At 39.9% G+C, this 8,071-nt stretch overlaps 1 non-coding gene across 1 annotated transcript; it reads left to right on the top strand.

Moving 5' to 3' along the window:
- Positions 1-7,563: 7,563 nt before the first annotated feature.
- On the top strand, positions 7,564-7,713 carry Rnu12-2l (RNA, U12 small nuclear 2 like). Its single transcript, XR_005500223.1, has one exon. It is a non-coding gene; the product is annotated as a U12 minor spliceosomal RNA (small nuclear RNA).
- Positions 7,714-8,071: the final 358 nt, after the last annotated feature.

Below are 8,071 nucleotides of genomic sequence, written 5' to 3'. Positions count from 1 at the left end.
TTTGTGGTGCTAGTCTATCCCTGTGAACAGGAAAAGTCTGGTGGATTCAAGTGTATTGTCCTATGAAGGGACACTGGTGGAGAGTCTCGGAGTGGATTCTCATGATAAGTTTTCATCTTGCCAATGACCATGAGAGGGGCAAAGAAAACTCAGATTCATTTTCAGTCCTTAATCAGGGACAGATCCAAAAGAAACTTTAGACAATTGGTCTAGCTGAGGTGCCTATTAGCATACCAAAGCTCAAATGGACCTCCAGGCTCACTCTGTACTCAGCACTAGGGCTCTTCTCTGCTCTTCTCACTATTTCCTTGAACTAAACTTCTCCAGCTCAAGGGCTTCCCTTCCCCCAGCTTCTCATTCCCATAAAAACCCCCAGACTTATAGCCATGAACTCTCTCATTCCCCTGCCCCTTTTGCCTCTCCTTTTTGTTCTCCTGCGCTTGCTCTCTCTCTCTCTCTCTCTCTCTCTCTCTCTCTCTCTCTCTCTCTCTCTCTGTCTCTCTCTCTCTCTCTCTCTCTCTCTCATTTTCCCTTAATTCTCTCCTTTGTGCTTTCTCTTTCTTTTCTTCCTCTCTTGGCCATCTTTCCTCTTTGATCTCTCTCCTCTCTACTACTCCCTTCCCAACTCCCTCTCCTCTAGTGGCCCAGTCAGTTCAGTGTACTGGCCATGCTTAGTTTACTACTTTCTCTCTGCTCTGGACCCTTCCAGATGCCTCTGGCTTTTCTCTCCCTTGTACCTACAATAAAATCCTTCCCCTTAACTATACCTTGGAGCAGTCATGTCCTCACTTTATACACATTGCTTTTTTTTATTCTGGTTCAGTTCATATGTTTGGTTTATGAATTTTATCTTTCGGGTTTTTTTTCTTTGTTTGATGTTTTTTTTCTCCCCATCTTTTTGGTTGTTTAATGGATTCACTGAGTTAAAAAAATATGGGAAGAACCGTTATTGGCAATTAGGAAAATACACACAAAGAGACAGCAAAAATACGAACTAAGACATTAAAATTTTTAAAAAATTAGGAAAGGCAGGTAGAAAGTAGGCTTCACATATCTTGTAACATTTATATGTTTGTGCATTGGAGACTAAAAATGGCTGAGGAAAACTGAGTTTCCCACCATGTTGTAAAAATTTGTAGAGCACAAAGCAAACCTCTGAAGACTGGCACAAACAAACAAACTACAAAAATTTAATAAAGAAGGAAGGAATTACCCTTGGTAATTCTAAGCTCCTTGTTTTACTGCAAGAAAGAAAGTCCTTGAGGAAACAATCTATCCATTTTCAGCCTTCTGCCACAAAAAAGATTCTGACTTGCAACTTCAACAGCTTCCAAAGATCAGATGGCACAAGCTAATCTCACTCATTCCTGTGCTGGATCAAAAGTCCAAGGTGACAAAGAAGGGTGAGACTGTGATCAGCCAAGGCTTCGGCTATTGATTTGATTCTGATCTCCTGTTCTGTGGCATTCTTATAACCAAGTCAAAGCAAATGAGCTTATTCCAGGATCATGCTCAAGAGGGAACTACCAGAACCCAAAAGGCAGCAAACGGAAGGGGAAAGAAGGGCATCGCTGTCAGGAATCTGCTTTGGGTCTTTCTTAGCAACCACTCAGGAGGGACGCTAACCTTTGCTTGTTCATTTGGAATGGGTCAACTGGCCTTCACATTATCAATAACAGTGAGGGCATGAGCTTATTCCTTAAGCATGTTTGAGACAGAACAAGATAGGGGAGTTCAGTGGGTGATGCTGATGTGTCAGGGTAAGTTACATGAGGGGAGCATGCAGCTAAACGTCAGAGGGCATCTCTCTCACCTGATGAAAACAACTGGAATTAGTACTATCAACTCATTCCCCCATATCCTACTTTATATTAAACTTTATAAATAGGTTGAAACAATGAAATAACTCAACTTAAGTTCCTTGAGAGTATATTAGAATGGGGAAGAAACTGTTTAGAAGACAATTCTAGATTTCCAAGCATATAAGAAAGACATAGTCAAGAATCTGGAAGAAAGTGGGGTAGAATGCTGGATCCAAAGTTAGCTTGATGTGTGATTATGTTAACTAATTGTGTGGGGATGATTTGAGAGAGGCTGATCAAGCCTGGCATTCCAGAAAGTAGCACACTCAGCTGCTGAATGATGCCTAATTTTCTACCACTAGAAATGAAAATTAAAATAGACTGACTTCTGTGAGCCAAAAACTATGAATGCTCCAGCCTCTTATTAATGTCTTCTTGAAGATGTCTGCACAGAGGCTCTGCCCTCATCTTCTTGCAATAAATGGTCCATGTTTCAGAGAAGCAAATCACATGCTCAGAATCCAATAGTAGGCTAGCTCAATTGGGAACTAGTGAGATGGCTCAACTCATGAAGGCATTTGCTATCAATCTTGATCTCAGGAATTCACAAGCTAGAAAGACAGAACCAAATTCCACAAGTTGTCTTCGCACCTCTGAGAATACACACACACACACACACACACACACACACACACACACACACACACACACACACAGAGAGAGAGAGAGAGAGAGAGAGAGACAGAGACAGAGACAGAGAGAGAAAAAGAGAGAGAGAGAGAAATGAGAGAGAGAATAAATATAAATTCTTTTAAAGCAAGGTTGATCTGCTTCAGAATCTGTCTTGATTCTGTATAGAGTACCAAAAAGGCAATCTTTTGAGTTAACCTTTGTCATAGGCTTCAGAGATGTGGTACTTCTAATATTGGCAAACCATTTATATTTTAATACAAATATTTTTTTAAAATCTCCTCAGATGTGCTTCCTGGAAGTTAGTGATACAAAAGGATGAAACACTGATTATATAGCTAAGTTAGTGGAGTACTTGTCTAACAAGCTCAAAGCTCTAGGTTCAATCCCCAGAATCATATAAATTGCATAGAGTGGTACACGGTTGTAATCCCAACCCTTAGGAGGTAGAAACAGAAGAATCAGAAATTCAAGGTCATCCTCAGCTCTAACACAAGTTTGAGACAAACCCAGTTTACATGAGACTCTGTAACAACTAAGAAGAGTGAAAACACTGTCACGAAATGTGGGATACTGAAATTCAGGAAACTCAGAGCTAGAGATGCAAATGCTTTAAGACATGTTTTCTGGCTAACCATTTCTAGACCATCACAAAGGAAAAAAACTATAAATTGTCTTAAGTTTAGATAATGTTCCTCTATCCTGAAGTACATCATCATCGTGACAAACATATCACCCGAGAATGGATTAGATTGGTAATAGCCCTATACCTTAGAAAGCAACAATTGTCACTGCTTTAAAATGTCACTTAGTCCACAGAGATGAATTTCTAGATGCAAACTTTTTAAGGACAAAGGTTCAGTTAATCCCAGGTCTTCTGACTTCAGTGGATAAATGTTCACCCCTGAGAATGAGGATAGTGTTTTATGGAGTTTATATTCGTGCTTTTCTGATACGCTGGGTTCGGTCAGGACTCTCCTTTGGGAACCCTCTATGTTCTCTCACACATTGTTGTTTGCTAGCTTAAAATGTAAGATAAGACCAGGAACTAGAAAATTGTTTTAGTGTACATTTACACGACTCAGTTTTTCCAAAATGTCTTCATTCGTTTTGTTTTGTTGTTTTTTCTTATTAGTAAAAACATGCTGATTTCCTTTGGGTTTTGTCTCCTTCTGGTTCATGGGAACATGACGCTTTTACCCGTGAGGATGTAATACAGTCTGGACAAGCGAGATGTGAGAAACACTTTCTCAATATTTCTGCAAGTTTCCACATGCTTTAAAGAAGGCTCCAAAGAGCGACTTCGATCTTTCTCTGAATAGCAGAGAGCCAAAAGTATTCTAGAACAGTCTGGTTATTTCTCTTACTAAATGAGATCCCACCCTCAGAACAATTGAGCACATCAAGAACAAAGTACAGCAGGTCGGGCTGTGGAGATTGGAGGTTTGGTGGCACTGAAAGACACACATAAGTTTGAGCCATTACACCCCAATTTACAAGAGCAGCAGGCTCAAGTTTCTGTCTTATATTATAACAGACACATCTCAACAAGCCATCTGTATTTGGATTGAGTAAAGACTGATGTGCTCTATGGTTGACTGTTTGAACTTAAATAAGCGTTCACAAATGGCACCCAAAGCTCTCCGTGCAGAAGGCACGGAGAGAGTGGCAGTATTGCTACAGGGGCAGATTCATATAAGGCACATGTCCTTGCTGCAGTTTGGGGTGGGAACCACAAGAAAGGAAGGCGAGTACAGCAGTTCCAGACACTTCCAAGAGTTTGACCTAAGAGTCCTGGAGAAGTTAACTGATGAGAAACAGCTCTTTGATGTGAAGAGAGATTTGAGTTGCGACAATAACGGTACTGTCTGTGGTATTTGAAAACCAGGTGCAAAATCTCTGAAATGCCAGGATATTCTAGTTTCAGAAAGAACTTTCTTCCGATTTAATTATTTTTCAAAGTTGGACCAACAGCAGCAGCAGAACTGGGAACTTGTACAAGGTGTACATTTGTCTTTCTAGCCCTAAGCTATACCTCCTAATTCAGACACAGGGATGGAGCGTAATGTATTTTAACAAGATTTGTGGATACTTCTCTTGCATGCTCTAATGTGAGGATTTTTTTGTCTGAAGGGTTTCAATTGTGTTTTTAAAACCTAGATTTGATAGACTGAGGGTCTGTGTCCTCAAATTCATATGTTGAAATCCTAACCCCTGGCTTAACAGTATGTGTCAGTGGAGCCTCTGGGAAGTAACACCATGAGAGTGGAGGCCCCCGGAATAAGACTTGTGTCCTTATAAACTTCAGAGAGATTATACACTGCTTTCGTCATGTGAAGACAGAAAGTTACTGCTACCCGTGAACCACCAGGAAACAGCCCATTCTATACACTCAGTTCACCACTGCCATGTACTAGTTAGTCTCAGAGTATGAGGAAGCAATTCCTACTGTTTAGAAGCCATCTAATCTATGGTATTTTTGTAGCAACCTAAGTAGACCAACACACTGGATATTCATAAGCATGAATTGGGACCAACTTACATTTTTATTTCCACTAACCTCTAGTCAAAGCTTAGTATTTCCTTAGGTGTAAACCAGACCATGCAGCATCACATACTCCAACTGAATGGAGAGGTATTTATTCCTGGGCCACATTTCAGGGGTGGCAGTTATATTAAAAACACCATCAATACTCATTGCTATCTTAAAATTATGGTAATTATATGGCCTGTTGCTAGATTATTAATGTGTTTGTTTGAAGCACTTTTGGATAAGACAGCTCCAGGTCTGGATAAGAAAAAGCATTCTATTGCAAAGGGAGGAAGCTCTTTGGGAATCCACAAGAGGCATGGGGCAGTTAACAAGTGCAGGGAATCACAAGGCAAAGCAGGCACAGGATTGTAGGTGGCTCCCCAGGGGAAGACAGTAAACAGAATCCCCATCAAAATGAAGTCGGGCAGCCCCAGTGAAAAGAAACCTGCAGAATTTCCCTCAGGACAAACCAATAGGTCCCACATGCCTCAAATCCAGTTGCTTGGACTGTGGCGTACCTGGGTCAGCAGGTGGAGGGTTTTCTCAGCTTAGTGAACTGTGGCCACACTCCATTTTAACAGGACATTGTTGTTTAAAACTGAACTACCCTGGTGGCCAGGGGACAGGGAGTAGCTAAATGTCAGGGAACCGAAATTCAAACTACTTCAGCCCCCAAGAACAGAGTAAACCCTAGGAGACAGCTGTAGATAGGGGAAGGGTTATATAACAAGCTCCAAAATGTAGAAGGCAGAAGGCTTGGCTGGGACAGTGCAGCTGTATTGTAAGGAGCCTGGCGTCAGGCCATGTCACCTGAGGCAATTTTGACATCCCTGAGCTGGAGGTCAGTAGGCCAACTAGTGTCTGGAGCCAGCTAGCTGCTGTAAGATTCACTGTTGTAGAGTGGAGAACTTTGAAATGCTAACCAAGTTTTTAGTATCTGCAGATATATCCCTCCAGCAGGGTGATTAGTGCTTAGTGGTTTGTTAAAGTAAGAAGGCAGTCCTCTGCCCACACAGCCCTCAGTGCTGTGGCTTCCTCTCCTCTCATCATATTTGAGAGACAGCCCTCAGTCACCCCAGAGAATACGGTTTGGGAGGTTAGGAGGATGACCACGACTATATACTGCAAAGCCAACTGTGGCCAGCAGAACCAACCACCTGGCTCCAAAGAAGAGGAGCTACTGACATGAGGATGCTGTGGTAGACAAAAGTCAATGGTCAAACATATGGCCACTGCTAGCATAAGTCCAGGAAAGTCAGGGTCCACAAGCTGGACTGTTAACCTCTCCCTCAGTCTGTACATGGGAGGATGGGATGCTCCAATTAGCAACTTTGGTCATTTTAATTCTTTGTCTCTTCTTTAATGTTTCTTCCTTTATTTTTTATTTTTATTTTTTGTTCCCACCCTAGTACTTTTGACCCTGTGCTTCCCCTCTTATTTTTACTATACTTTAAGCATAATATTTTTTTGCTTCATAATATTTTTATTTTACTACATTTTATTTTATTTTAGTGTGAATGTGTGTTTTGCATGGATATATGTCTATGCAGCTTATGTACTTTTGAGGGTTCAACCTTAGTACCTCTTGGAAAGGAGAAAATAAAGTGGCTATAGAAACAATAATGCCAAATGATAACAAAGAAGAGATCCACAAATAGAACTTGAGGAGAAGTCCAAATGAACAGATGCACATACCACAACAAACAAAAAGAAAGAGAAAGAGAGAGAGAGAGAGAGAGAGAGAGAGAGAAGAAGAAGAAGAAGAAGAAGAAGAAGAAGAAGAAGAAGAAGAAGAAGAAGAAGAAGAAGAAGAAGGGAAGGAAGGAAGGAAGGAAGGAAGGAAGGGAGGGAGGGAGGGAGGGAGGGAGGGAGGGAGGGAGGAAACATGGAACAGCAAGGTGTCATGACCCTTACAGAGATCACTGCTTCTCAGCTACTAAAGTCAAAGTTATAGAAATGGGCAAGACCAGACAAGATTTCAAAGGTTTATGAGCAATAACAACAACAAACTAGAAGAAAAAAAAACCCTAAAAACGAATAGGTGAATTGAATAAAGAAATTGACCCATGTCATAGGGAGGAAAGCCAACAATAGAAAAATAAGTAAATAAGTATAATAAAAATTAAATAAATAACAGAGTTGGTATGGATGAAAAAACTCAGTAACTTGAATAAATGCACAGTAGAAAATATCACAACAGATTCAAACATAAGAAAAAATCAGTCGTGAAGGTTAAGACAAGTATTATAGTCAAGCATCAGTAGAGGAGAGACAGTAACTGAGTATAACAAAAATATTCAAGAACTCTGAAATAAGATCATAGCACCAAATCAAAGAATCTATGAAGTAGAATAAGAAGCTAAAATAAAATGAAGACATAGAGAATCTATTCAATAAAATAACACCAGAAAAAACTCAAAATCCAGAGCAAAAACTGAAAATCTAAACAGAAGAAGCATTAAAAAAACTCTCTATGACTTATTGTGTTTAATTTATTACAAGTACAAAACAATTAAACAATATTAAAAGCTGAAATCAGTGCCTTAAACTATGAGTAAGGAAAATAATGATTTCAGGTACCGCCTGAGTCCTTACCGCTTATGTTAGATGAATTTTTGAGCAAGTAAAGGTTGCTATCTAAGGTGACCTGCCCACTTTGTGGGATGCCTAGGTAATGCAATCTGCCCAACCCCTAATTAAAAAAGAAAGAAAGAACAGAAGAAAGGAAGGAAGGAAGGAGGAAAGAAAGAAAGAAGAAAAAAGGCTGAAATAAAAAACTCAAACTCACTTCCAGAAGCAAAAACCTGTCAGATTAATATCAAATCATTGATGAGAATCCTAAAAGCCAGGGAAACATGGAATTGGGCATTTCAAGCAATGAAAGTAAATGACTGTCAACAATGGTTTTAGTAATACCTAATAAAGCATTCTTTTAAAATTGGTAGAGAAATAATAATAATAATCTTGTTCCAGATATGAAGAAAAGGTGGTAATTAATGGTCACCAAAAAAGCACTGCAGAAAATCCTTAAAGGAATACTTTATAC

Source organism: Rattus norvegicus, chromosome 1 (assembly GCF_036323735.1).
Source record: "Rattus norvegicus strain BN/NHsdMcwi chromosome 1, GRCr8, whole genome shotgun sequence".
In the NCBI taxonomy this organism is placed as follows: Eukaryota; Metazoa; Chordata; class Mammalia; order Rodentia; family Muridae; genus Rattus; species Rattus norvegicus.
The sequence above is the reverse complement of the archived record's forward strand: the minus strand, read 5'-3'. Positions and strand labels throughout refer to the sequence as shown.